Consider the following 14,573-nt stretch of genomic DNA (forward strand, 5'->3'; position numbering starts at 1 on the left):
ACATCCAAGGACAAAACTGCTCCCGGAACTACCGACCTTCATATTGAGTGGCCCTCTGTCGAGAATATACCACGGATATCGAAAGGTTCGCTAAACGCATGACTATCAATCCTAATGCTAGGCCCACCCAGAATTACTCCATTGTTGAGGATCTGGCTCAAATTCCATGCGTTATGTCCACTTTAGAGGTTCTCCAGTCGTGTCTAGCTCAACGAAGTGCTTTACTTTCGACGATAGGGGCAGTTGATCCAAATAACTCTTTAGTGCTCACTTTCAACATGCTTAATGTCAAAAAGTGACTCCCTCGTCACATGGATTTTCCAATAAAGTCCACATACTGGAAAATTAACATTTTTTGAACTATTATTGATGAAGGAGCTTCCACATGCGTCAAGTTGATGTCATGCTGGAAGGCCATTGGATTGCCTTCGATGTTCCTTCACCTACACTCCTGACAGCATTTGACGGGCATTCTCATAAGCCGCATGGGATTATCCTGGCCTTTCCCATATGCATTGGGGGAAAGGCCATTAATATCAAAGTAGAAGTCATTGATGCTAACCTAGATTACAATCTCCTCTTAGGAAGGAACTGGGTATATGAAATCGATGTCATTATTTCGAATCTGTTTCGTGTCATTTGCTTTCCTCATGAGGGGAAAATTGTTAAGGTTGATCAATTAGATTATTTTGTAGTTGATCCTCGAGCAACTTCAGACTCTACTGTTCCCTTAGTGGATCACCCTCGTTCGCCTACTGAGAATCTGGGAGTTGGGATGTATTCTTCATTGATGGGTACATTTGATTTTCCCTCTCCTATTGCTAGAATCAATTTCGTTTCATCATCCAAGGAGTCTTCAGGGGGAGAGTCCTTCGGAACTAATTATTTTTTAGACCTTTGGACCTTGCCTTCACCTATGACCACATTAGATGAAGGAAAATTTGTTGGAATGGCATTTCCTATGTCTGCAACAGAGCTCAGATATCAGTCTATCGTCAACTCTGCAGACAACCATTCTACTCCTTTCTCTGAGGAGGAGTTAGATGGTGATGTGGCCCCAGCTTGGACCCTTGATTCTACCTTTGCTATGGACTGCTTAGATTCAGTTTTACCATCTGAGGAAGCAATCCTAGAAGTAATGATGGTTATAGATCGACCTTGAGAAGACTTCCACCATCGTTCATATTTTCTTCCTCCATTGTACGAAGTAGAATCTAGGTTCTCCGAGTTGTTTACTAGTGATGTTTGTACGGTATCAAATCCTTTGGCTCCAGCACACTTTCGTGCCGAAGGTAATATGTCGGTGATTTCAAAAATGATATCTATAAAAATCTCTAGGAATCCTAACGTGATCGAGAATCTCTTCATCGGAGCCGAATGTTCCCCTAAAGAAATTCAAATTTACACCGACCTTTTTAAGGAGTTTCAAGATGTGTTCGCTTGGTCTTATGAAGAAATGCTTAGCATCGATCCATACATAGTTCAACATGAGATCAAGATGTATGAAAAAGCTAAACTGATTTGTTAGAAGCTTCAGCCGGTTAATCCTAGGAAAGCAATAGCTATTAAAGCTGAAGTTGAAAAGATGCTCAAGGTGGGTTTTATATACCCTATTCTTCTTATGGATTCGGTTTCTAATCTAGTCCCAGTAGATAAAAAGCAAGGAACAATCCGAGTATGCATTTACTTTAGAGAACTAAACAAATCTTGTCCAAAAGAAAATTTCCCCATGCCATTTATTGATCAGATTATTAATGAGTGTGAAAGTAATGAGATTTTCTCCTTAAAAACTTGGTTTTTGCTTTCTTTTTCCTTCTTTTGATTTGGTTTCATTTTGTGAGTGAGAGTGCATTTTGTTTGTCTTAAGATTTTCTTTTAGTGTTTGGACAAAAATTAGCATTAGGAACTTATATTCTATCTGAACATCTAAGGTGGCTAATTAGCAGTGATAAACAATTTGCTTTCATTCTTTGCTTTAGAGTAATCTTAAATTTCTTGCATCTTCATTACACCTTGCATTAGGATAGTTTGCATGGTTAAAGATTTAGTAATCTCTTTGTGTGTGTGAAGTGTGTTGCAAGAAAATCAAAGATAAAAAGTTTTTTGCTTTCTAGGAGTTTCTTAGAACCCGAGTAGAAGTTTCTTTTCATCGAAAGAAAAATGATTGCATTCATGTAGTTACTTTTTCTTTGATTTTGGTTGATTCATACACACATCATTAATTTCACTCCCATACCCTTGACTGAAAAGAACAACCTTTAAAATCAAGCGCTAATTAAAATATACTAGAATTTTTTTTTATATTGTTAATTTAGACACACCAACAAGTTTTAGGATATTTAGGTTCTTGGATTAGGTGAGTGGAGAGTAAACTCTCCAAGGTCACTCTAAACTATCAAACATAGAAGTCTGAATAGAGAGTGAAAAACCAATAGCGTTAGGGAGACCAAGAAAGCTCCGGATCTGGGAGTTAAGCACGAGGGTTTGTGAAGATAAGGAAGAGAGATACCCCCTCTCCTACTTGTCGAATCTTACCTCAAGACTGTTTCGACTGGCTTTTGACACGAGTTGGTAACCTTAGTTGCTTATCCTAGGGATCTGCATAGGTGGCTGCAGTGGGGAATCCCGTGGCACTTGAGGTCGACGTTGTATCACTCTCAGCAGTACTTCTGGAGGGCACCTTTGCAAAGCTCAGCGGCTTGCATCGGCACAAGCTATTGTTTGGAGGTCAGCATAACTTCCTCTAATACATTCGGTGGTAGGCCTGGGTCGTCATTATCCCAAACTATCTTTGGAAGGTCCCTTACTTCACTTTCTTATATTTTGGTGTCTGGTCCTAATCACCCGGAGTGGAAATACTTGGAATTCACTTGATTGGTTGTATCTTTAGGGACTTTTAGTTGAGTGCTGTTTGTTCCTTGTATATAGCTGGCTTTAGGTATTTTTGTCTAGTCAGTTTTGGACTTTTTATTCTGAGTGACTGACTTATCACTCTGTCGGTATTGAAAGGCTTTTGATCGTTCTTTCAAAAGTTCTGGAGTTGCCTCCTCAAGGGCAAAGGTCTTGATTGTGTGTCTATCTTCCTTGAAAAGTCATTTGTACATTCTTGTAAGGGAAGGGTCTGTGAATCAATTAGATATGGCTCATATTCCTATGGAAACCAACCAAGATACCCTCCCAAAAGGGGATCCTTGTGTTTTTCCTTTCTTAGGAAATGTTGGTACTCCCTTGATGGCCACTTTGAATATTCCTGGTTGAATGTTGGACTACCCATTTGGTTGTGGTCCACTATGAATGTTCCCAATGCTCTTAAAGATTCTCAGTTGAATGATTTATTTCAAGGGCATCATATGGATGTTAATTGTTCATCTTCTTTCAAAGCGAAATCTAGGATTCCTCTTTCTCCCCCTTCTTGTAATAAGAAATCTAAAAAGAGGAGAAAGAGGAAATCAAAGAAGAAGAATAATTCTATCCATTCATCATCAACCTCTGCTAGTCATGTTGGAGATGAGCCTTCAGCCACTGCGAGTCATGTTGGGGGCACAATTCTAGTCACTGCAAGTCATAATAGCACTTCATCATCAACCTCTGCTAGTCATGTTGGAGATGAGCCTTCAGCCACTGCGAGTCATGCTGGGGGCACAAGTCTAGTCACTGCAAGTCATACTAGCACTTCATCATCAACCTCTACTAGTCATGTTGTAGATGAGCCTTCAGTTGCTACAGGTCATGCTAGGGGCATAAGTCTAGTCACTGCAAGTCATACTAGCAAAGAGTCACTGACCTCTACATGTCATGTTCAGGAATCTCTGCAAACCACTGCTAGTTGTTGAGTGATAAAAGGTGCCTTTTTAACTCCTAATTATCTTCACATTAATTGTCAACCCAGGGACGATTTTTTATTTCAAGATTGTACTCAGTCTGAGGTGATCACTTGCTCAAGAGTAATGCTTTGTAGTATAGTGCTTAAAATGGAAAAGTAAATGAATGCTAGAAACAAAATCTAATCAGAACAGAAAGAAAATGAAATGTTTTGTAATTAAATCATTTACTCAAACAATCATCAGTCGAGGACTCAGTAATGATAACTATCTCCCCTGTAAATTGATGCAAATGAAAATCAATCATAGGAAAGATCTCCAATCTGAGAACTTAGATAGGCGTAGTCAGTGTCCTTTACAGTTGTTGGTCTTTCAATCCACACTAAAGAAAATAAATGGAAATGGCAATTCAATTGGAAATTCTCACTAAAACACACTTGTTGCAATATTAATTAAAAGATGGAATCAAATCCTTGCAGAAAAGAACAATGACTAAGTCTATTGAAAAACTAAACAGCAAAGCTTAACTTTAGCGGAAATGAATTGAACAACAAAGCTCATCTTATAGAAATGAAATATTAATGTAAAGGAACAATAATACTAAATTATTGAAGATGAACAACAATGTTAAATGGAAATGAATGACAAAGCTAAATGAACAACAATACTAAACGGAAATGAACAACACTACGAAATTAATAGAAATGAGCAGCAATACTAAATAAGCAGCAACCTGTAATGTATGGCAGAATCTGAAGTGAACAACGAAGCTTTATAACCAAAATTAACAACATAACAATTTAAGTTGTAATAAATAATAATCTTGTTATGATGGAAGAAAATGGCAACGTGATTCAATTGCAAAAGGTAATCATTAAACAAACCACACTTGCAGAAATCAGAAAGATATAATACAGAGTAGCAGCGTAATCCACCAGAGGGTGGGCCCTTAGTCGCTAGTGAATGTTGCTGGGCTATTTCAGATAAGGCGAATGAACAACAACCTCCAAATTATATATTAATCATTGAACTTGAGTGACATTACAATATGATCACGTTCTCTTGGCACCACAAGTCTATAAATCAGAATTACAATTTGAAATAATAGAGATCCATCCCTTTCCTCCTATCCTATCCTATCCTATCTCTAATCTACTGACCCATTTAATTCTCTCTCTAATCATCCATCATGAATACTCATCTTTGATCTTTGTTTTCATTTAAATATAGAGAGAGCAGAGAGTAGTTACAACAGAGATGATTACAATATGATTCTCATTACAAAATTGGATTGCTCACAACAAATTGATAAACAAGATCATATTTGGAATATCTCCCCATCAGCATTCAATAGAAACAGGTCGATTTTGGCAATGCAACTGGGATAATTTGGAAAACGGCCACAACAGTGAATCTGAGAAAAACGTCTTCATAGAATCTTCTGTTTCTCTTAGTATGGGTTGAATTTGGGAAAACTACTCATTTAAAAACTAATTTGGTCTGTTATGAAAAAACCCATGTTTCAGATTTTCCAGATTCTTCTCCATTTTCCCGAACCGTTCGATACAAAATTGTCACTTCTTATTCCAGCAAATTTCTAAGTTGGCACATTTAATGATCAAATCTTTAATCTGGAAAATATCTTGGAGGCTAGACTGGTGAACAAATTTATTAATAAACCATCATTGATAAAAACATGCATAATAATAAATTTATTAAAAATAAAAGAGAAGAAATAATATATATCCATAAGAGCATAAATAATTATAAAATAGAATTATATGATAAATCATGATAAATTGAGTAGAAATGGATGAAATAGGTGTTAAAAAGTGATAATAATAATGACATATTAGCGGCCCAACACTAGTCATGTTGGTAGAATGGACGTTGATAAGAAACCTGGACGTAAAAGTTTTAAATCTAAGTTCCCTTGTAAGATATGCAAGGGAGACCATATTACTCATTTATGCCCTAGTATCCCAGAGGTACAAAGGATATGGTCCGAGTTTGAAATTTCTTCTACTCCTGCATCTGATATGGTTTCTCATCAATCCCATCAACTATTGGTTGATAATGTGGTAGAGCCAATGCAATCTCTGGCTGATTACACTCCTCTTTTGGGGGCTTGAAGTGCCTAACAAAAGAGTTTGTTTGATCTCTAGTATAGATTATTCTGGTATAGGGGGCATTCATGTTTCTTCGAACGTTCCCCCTCCAAGTTCTAGGAGTGTTTCCTTTGGTTGGGATAGTCTTGTTGAGCCTCGTCTTCCTTTTGCTGCACCTTTCCAAATAAAGGTCAAGGTTAATTCCACAAATTTCTATCGATGTATGGTAGATGAAGGATCCTCTGCAAGTATTATATCCTCTTTGACTTGGAAAGCTTTGGGTTCCCCAAAGTTGTTGATAGCTCAGACTCAGTTGTTAGCCTATGATAGAAGACCTGGTGAATCTATGGGTGTTCTTCCTCAATTTCCTATTACTTTAGGTGGGAAAACTGTCTTGATTGATATGATGGTGGTTGATAGCCCTTTAGACTTTAATATGCTACGTGGGCATGATTATGTCTATGCGACTAATGCTATGGTGTCTTCACTCTTTCGAGTGGTGTGTTTTCCTCATAAAGGGAATATTGTTACTATTGATCAGCTTGCAGCTAATAATCACTACCCTAATTTGACCTTACTACAGAATACCCCTTGGTTTGTTCCAAGTGTTCAAGTAGACTCTACCCTGCCGCAGGTGAATTATGTGGCATTGAATCCTCAATTTTCAATTGCTGCTGAGAAGGATCCTTTGATTTATTATTCTCCTTCTTGAGACTTGGTCCCATCAGTTGATCAAGAGATTCTTCTTATAGGGACATGGGATCCATTAATTCCCTCTTTTGATCCTTGTAGTTCTCATGAGTTCTCAGAACTTGATTTTCCTTCACAGGAGGAACTCTTTGAAGCCATGAATTTTGACTACCAAAGGAGTCCTTGGCCCGAGCCCTGCAAGGGGTTTGTCCAGAAGAACTATTATATGTAAGTCGCAAGGCTGTGTGGTTCCCTGTACTATATTGTATATAAAAGGTACGCATTTTCAAGGGGCTGTGTGGTTCCCTGTACTATATTGTATCTAAGGTTTTTCAAATGGGGTAGCAAGCTAAGTGGGCTTGATTGTGGGGAAAACTCCACAGTTAAGCATGCTTGAGCCAAAGGAGTTCTGGGATGGGTGACCTCCTGGGAAGTCCTGGTTATCGGGTGCAAGCCTCGGAAGTGATGATTGATGCTATGTGATTCATTTCACTAGTTTCAATCCCACTTCTTCACCCCTGTGAGCATCACCCGATTGAATGAGTGCTAAGTGAACTATTCAAAAAAATCATGAGAAATTAGTCAGTTATGACTACCTCTCATGGAAATGGTCATACGTGAATGACTTACTTAACGCAGTTGAATCCCAAAATGATATCTAATATAATGCACTGCGTAAACCCCCATACTTAAATTCAAAAAGAGTCAAGGGATCTCTACTTGAATGGTTCATGAGGCACAATACTTGCTAAGGTTTTGCAAATGGGGTAGCAAGCTAACTGGGCTTGATTGTGGGGAAAAATCCACAGTTAAGCGCGCTTGAACCAGAGGAGTTCTGGGATGGGTGACCTCCTGGGAAGTCCTGGTTACCTGGTGCAAGCCCCGGAAGTGATGATTGATGCTATGTGATTCATTTCACTAGTTTCAATCCCACTTCTTCACCCCTGTGAGCATCACCCGATGCAATGAGTGCTAAGTGAACTATTCAAAAAATCATGAGAAATTAGTCAGTTATGACTACCTCTCATGGAAATGGTCATACGTGAATGACTTACTTAACGCAGTTGAATCCCAAAATGACATCTAATATAATGCACTGCGTAAACCCCCATACTTAAATTCAAAAAGAATCAAGGGATCTCTACTTGAATGGTTCATGAGGCACAATACTTGCTAAGGTTTTGCAAATGGGGTAGCAAGCTAAGTGGGCTTGATTGTGGGGAAAACTCCACAGTTAAGCGCACTTGAGCCAGAGGAGTTCTGGGATGGGTGACCTCCTGGGAAGTCCTGGTTACCGGGTGCAAGCCCCGGAAGTGATGTTGATGCTATGTGATTCATTTCACTAGTTTCAATCCCACTTCTTCACCCCTGTGAGCATCACCCGATGCAATGAGTCCTAAGTGAACTATTCAAAAAATCATGAGAAATTAGTCAGTTATGACTACCTCTCATGGAAATGGTCATACGTGAATGACTTACTTAACGCAGTTGAATCCCAAAATGATATCTAATATAATGCACTACGTAAACCCCCATACTTAAATTCAAAAAGAGTCAAGGGATCTCTACTTGAATGGTTCATGAGGCACAATACTTGCTAAGGTTTTGCAAATGGGGTAGCAAGCTAAGTGGGCTTGATTGTGGGGAAAACTCCACAGTTAAGCGCGCTTGAGCCAGAGGAGTTCTGGGATGGGTGATCTCCTGGGAAGTCCTGGTTACCGGGTGCAAGCCCCGGAAGTGATGATTGATGCTATGTGATTCATTTCACTAGTTTCAATCCCACTTCTTCACCCCTGTGAGCATCACCCGATGCAATGAGTGCTAAGTGAACTATTCAAAGAATCATGAGAAATTAGTCAGTTATGACTACCTCTCATGGAAATGGTCATACGTGAATGACTTACTTAACGCAGTTGAATCCCAAAATGATATCTAATATAATGCACTGCGTAAACCCCCATACTTAAATTCAAAAAGAGTCAAGGGATCTCTACTTGAATGGTTCATGAGGCACAATACTTGCTAAGGTTTTGCAAATGGGGTAGCAAGCTAAGTGGGCTTGATTGTGGGGAAAACTCCACAGTTAAGCGCGCTTGAGCCAGAGGAGTTCTGGGATGGGTGACCTCCTGGGAAGTCCTGGTTATCGGGTGCAAGCCCCGGAAGTGATGATTGATGCTATGTGATTCATTTCACTAGTTTCAATCCCACTTCTTCACCCCTGTGAGCATCACCCGATGCAATGAGTGCTAAGTGAACTATTCAAAAAATCATGAGAAATTAGTTAGTTATGACTACCTCTCATGGAAATGGTCATACGTGAATGACTTACTTAACGCAGTTGAATCCCAAAATGATATCTAATATAATGCACTACGTAAACCCCCATACTTAAATTCAAAAAGAGTCAAGGGATCTCTACTTGAATGGTTCATGAGGCACAATACTTGCTAAGGTTTTGCAAATGGGGTAGCAAGCTAAGTGGGCTTGATTGTGGGGAAAACTCCACAGTTAAGCGCACTTGAGCTAGAGGAGTTCTGGGATGGGTGACCTCCTGGGAAGTCCTGGTTACCGGGTGCAAGCCCCGGAAGTGATGATTGATGCTATGTGATTCATTTCACTAGTTTCAATCCCACTTCTTCACCCCTGTGAGCATCACCCGATGCAATGAGTGCTAAGTGAACTATTCAAAAAATCATGAGAAATTAGTCAGTTATGACTACCTCTTATTGAAATGGTCATACGTGAATGACTTACTTAACGCAGTTGAATCCCAAAATGATATCTAATATAATGCACTGCATAAACCCCCATACTTAAACACAAGATTTAATATGAAGTTTATATGTGGGATGTATTAACTTCTTGTCTAGTGTTCCTTTTTATGTATACAAAACGTGGAAGATTTATACTTTGGAATTTTTATGGTTGGTCTGTTCTGACAGGTATTGGCTCTCGAAACTAGCATATAGGTTAGGTTTTTCCACCTGCATTGTGCACTTATCAGTTTCCTTTCCCATTTTGGCCTTAGTATTGACCCCACCAAGTCATGGTGCAGAACCTTCTCATTGCTTATAAGTATCATGACTTGTGTGGTAGAGCCTACCTTATCATGGGTGCCCTAGTTAGTACCTTGTTGTCACTTGGCACTCATGTTGATATTTTATCCCTAGGCTTGGGAGTCCTCTCTAGTCCCGCCATGACTTATGTGTTGAAGATTCATTCCTCTTTTCTTCTTCTCTTCATTCTGGCCTTATACCCTAGAGGCTCTGTCATGTTGAGTTGTACTACTGCATTACATATTGACCATTTGCACCTTTGGCCTTGAGCCATCTTCACTTAGACTCATGTTTAAGCCACTTTTTGACCATGTCATTTGTAAAATCAAGCTTGCAATCCCTTAGCTTCTGAAACTCGACACCCTATGACCCATGGAAGGAACATACCTTTGAGTGTCTTCGACCATTTTTCACCTCCCTGCATTGAGCATAGGATTGTTCCAATCCCAAGAACTAGATCATCTGCTTCATCCACACTCGTTCTTTCCATTGTATTATAGCATTCTTTTATTCTTTTTCTAGCTTAAAGAAAAAGACAAAAAAATTATATATTCAAAAAAAAGCGGGAACAGGACAATATTTCCATTTATAGTTGGCAACTAGAGTCAGTCGTGTCGCCCTTGAACAAAGCACTCAAAAGAAAGTCTTTCCTCAATTTGGGCGGGATTTAGTTTGATTTAGGTATGCCTTAGCCTTGTTATTGAGTCAGTTCTCCTCCGATTGGTTATCTCTTCCAATCATATGGAGAGTTAGTTCGTGCCTCCTGCATGATGAACTTATGTAGAGTCATCATATGCTGCCACATAGTCATCATTGAGTCGTGCTTTTGTTCAAGGGAAGTTAGCCTAAGTCGGCCTCTCTACAGTGTCTCTTAACTTATTTTTTAGTCGGCCATCCCTGGTTGTCAGTGTCTTGTCTATCATCACATCAATTATATTGGTCCTTTACTCGTGCTAGTTTGAGAAGGTCTCCATTGACTTCTTGTTGGCGAGCCTTGTCCTTATCGACGACGACATCTTGCTCTGAGGATAGGCCTAGAGCTGCACCCTAGCCCTATTTTCATTATTGATAGGTTACCATGTGCTCAACATCGATCAGTATCATGGGTCTTTGACTGAGTAGTTTCCCTTGTGTTCGACATCAGCTGACATTATCACACATTGGGATTCGTGCAGTACCTTGGTTTCCATTTGACCCTATTGGTGGATACCTCACCTCTGTGTTAGCTTTCATTATTGGTTGGTTTAGAGGGTTTATGTCGTGCACTAGCCACATCGGGTTACTACATCTATTTCATCTGATTCCTTCCACATTATTGGCCTGTGGGTTACACTCGTGCTAGATTGATGAAGGATGCCTTAATGCCTTCCTTCTAGTGGATCTTTCCCCATCAACTACAACTCATTGCTCTGGGGCAAAGGTATAGAGTCCATTTGGCAGTACCTTTGGGTTTGTAGTCATTAGTGGCAGATCCTTCACTATCGACAATGGGAAACCATCATTGTCTCCTGATTGATAGATTCTTCCATGTGTTCGACTTCAGATCATCTATTCACACTTGTTAGATTGTACTGGGGTACCTTGACTCTCATTATCATCATCAGTGAGTAGTTTCACGTTTGTTAATGGTATACATCAATGACCGTAATCAAACGATTTCTCACATGGTAGACTTCATCTCATTCATTCCCATTGTGTAGAAATGTACCACAGTGATCGGTCAAGACCTTAGGTTGCATCAGCATTCATTGGTTCACTTGATAGTTGCTCCTCTTGCTGCTAGTTGATACCATTCCACCTTATATGTTGCAGTCATTCATGGTGACATTCTATATGCTGGCACTCGATTTTGCAGTGCAGTACCATCTTATTCCATCATGTTCATTTGGTACTACTAGGATCAGCCTTTGATATCAGTGATCAGCTTCATCCTTCAGCATCATTGACATTCTTATATGTGATATTCAAACATGTACTTGTTCGATCATGATCAGATGATCCATTAAGTATTTCTAGTCTTCTATACTTGTATACTTAGTGGATCCACTTGTACTTGATATGCGGACATGCTTTACTTTCTCTAAGCATGGGTATTCCTGCCTCAGACAGTGTTTCTTTCTGATCTCGTTTTGTGGCTTGGCAGGCTGAAATCTGGTGAAGTCCTTCTCAGTTTTTGACAGGTTTCCTTTCCATGTACTTAATACATTTCAGCCATCATGTACCCCTTTTGACCTCATATATTAGGGGGCATATGTTATAGCTCCAAATCTCACCCTTGATATTTGTGATGCTGCATTTATGGCCTAGGGCAACCCCTCCTTTCAGACCTAGTCCAAATACTTAAAAAGCAGTGTTTTACTGCTTGTACGTGACATTGCCCTGAGCTAAACGCGTGTGTACGCAGGTCAATGTATACCCAACCCATGTATATGTCTTAAAACACTTAAAAAAAATTAATCTCCTTAATTTCAGGCGGAGATCACAAGTTTTACCTGTTGATTACCTATTAGTGCCCGTGGCCCAATTGTTCCCAAAAAATTTCCAACTAAAAAATTACTTTGGGAGAAGTATAAAAAGGCTTCAATGGGAAGGCCTAAAGGAGGAGATAATAAAGAGAAAATCACTCTACTAAGATTATCCCTGATCAGGTCTGAAGATCCTTGTGCTTCCAAAACTTCCCCCACTACAGGAAACCCTTGTTTCCTTGAGCTATGATGTCATTTCACTGGTTGAGATATCTTTGTGTGAGTCATGGAAGGAGCCTTTTGAAGACTTGGGATTGGATGGATCCGAAGGATAGTTCCGTTTAGAGCCAGCAAGAGGAAGATTCAGGTGATATCATTCCTTGCTTTGTTTTAGTTATCTGCAATAAAGAAACATTTGTCTTGTTCCCAAAATCAATCTTCTTTATGCATATGATGTTCTTGTTATGGTTTACACATGAATAATTGTTTCAATTGTATAACTAACCATCTTTCAATATGTTATAAAGTTGATTTCTATATGATACTTGGTCCATATATTGCTATTCTTCTTTGAATTGGTTGTTTTGCAGGTTCAAGGAACGAGAGGAACTCTAAGAGGGTTTGAACCCTAGCTGGATCTACCCAAACGCAGGACCCCCAGGTGCACCTCTCTTCAAGTAGTTTGCTTATTTAAGTATCATGGTTGGTGGAATGCTTGTTTTTCATTGTAGATAACCCCCGCTCTACTAGGGTGTTGACCCAAAACTCTAGGGAACTTTGTCCCTCAACACCTGGTGAAATGTCAAGAACCTTGTAGATTAGTAGCCTTTGAATTTTTGTTGATGCTACCTTGCAATATTTCTCTCCATGTATCTGCATTATTGATACTTATGACAGTAACTCCTTAAAGCTTAGGGCCTTCTCTTTGGGTTTCAACTTCAAAAATCACCATCCAATCCAAACTAGACTTTTTGAAAAATGAAATATGTACAATGGGAAATAAAAATCAGTAGTTAGGTTCAAAATAGTGTTTGAGCATTCGACCATTCACTGGTCCACCTTCTGCTTTTGTACCATCCATTTCTCTTAAGAAAAAAACATTATTACCTCTGAAAGCATAAATGACATGTGGGCCTCTACATAGGAAATCAAATTTCCCATGTTTACCTTTATCTTCCCTCCTTGAATCCCACTTTAGGACTTTGTCACCAAGGTAGAAATCTTCAACCTTGGTTCTCTTATCAAAAATCTTTTTAATCCTTTCCTGCACAACCTGAGATCTGATATATACTTCCTCCCTGGTTTGTTGAAGATGAATTGTTTGGTTGATTCTTCTTTGGATACTATTTGGTTCAACCTGCAATTCTTGAAGCAACTTCATCACTGGTCTTCCCAAGGAGGATGGAAAAAGAGCTTCCATTCCATAAACTAGTTGGTATGGAGAGGTACCAATTGATTTTATAGTGGTTAGTCTGTTTGCCCATAAGGCATTGACTAGCTTTTTGTTCCATGTTTTCTTATTGCCCTCTAACAACTTTTTGATGATGTTTGCCAAACTTTTGTTTGAGTATTCTGTTAGTCCATTTCCTTGAGGATAATAGGCTTTGGAATGGCCCAGGGTTATATGATACTTGTTGCAGAAATCTATCATTCTTTTGGATCTATAGGATGCTGCATTATCAGTAATGAGCTTAGTTGGACATCCAAATATTGATAGAATGTTGGTTTCAAGGAAGGTTATGATAACGGTGTCAATGGCTTGCCTTGAAGGTATGGCCTCTATCCATTTTGTAAAGTAGACTGTGGCAGTAAGGATCCATTTGTGTTGGGTAGAGGAGGGTGGGTGAATTTCACCAATGAAGTCTAAACCCCATTGTTGAAAAGGTATTTTAGCAGAGATTGGCTTGAGGGGTAAAGGTAAATGCTTTTTCTTGTTGGAAATAATACTGAGAGGGGGGTGAATCACTATTATCAGATCTATAATTTTATTTCCCAAACAGATTTATATACGCTACTTCAATGAAGTGAACTAGCGTGTACACGCGACTCTACTTAAAGCAACTAGCGTATATGCAAAGAACTTTTGATTTAGACAATTTATCATGTATTGAGCTTAAACAAGTATATTAGAGATTTATTACATAGTGCAGTAAAAGTAGAATAAAGCATTACACATAAGCAACACACATGAACACCAAGATATAAGGTGGAAACCCAATGTGGGTAAAAACCACCCACTGTTGTCATCTCTGTCTTCTTTTTAATAATAAGAAAATATTTTTACAATATTGTACTGGTGCAGACTCATACCAATACGCAGGTAACCAGCTGCAGAAGGCTACAACCTTCTCTCGTTCTCCAGCTACTACTGGAAGGGAGCTACAACCCCCTAGCTCTTGTACTAGCCAATATGTTTACTAGTACGTAGGTGCC

Source organism: Pinus tabuliformis, chromosome 5_2 (genome assembly GCF_031772625.1).
Source record: "Pinus tabuliformis cultivar Carrire ecotype Pingquan chromosome 5_2, CPIR1, whole genome shotgun sequence".
NCBI classification, from domain to species: domain Eukaryota; kingdom Viridiplantae; phylum Streptophyta; class Pinopsida; order Pinales; family Pinaceae; genus Pinus; species Pinus tabuliformis.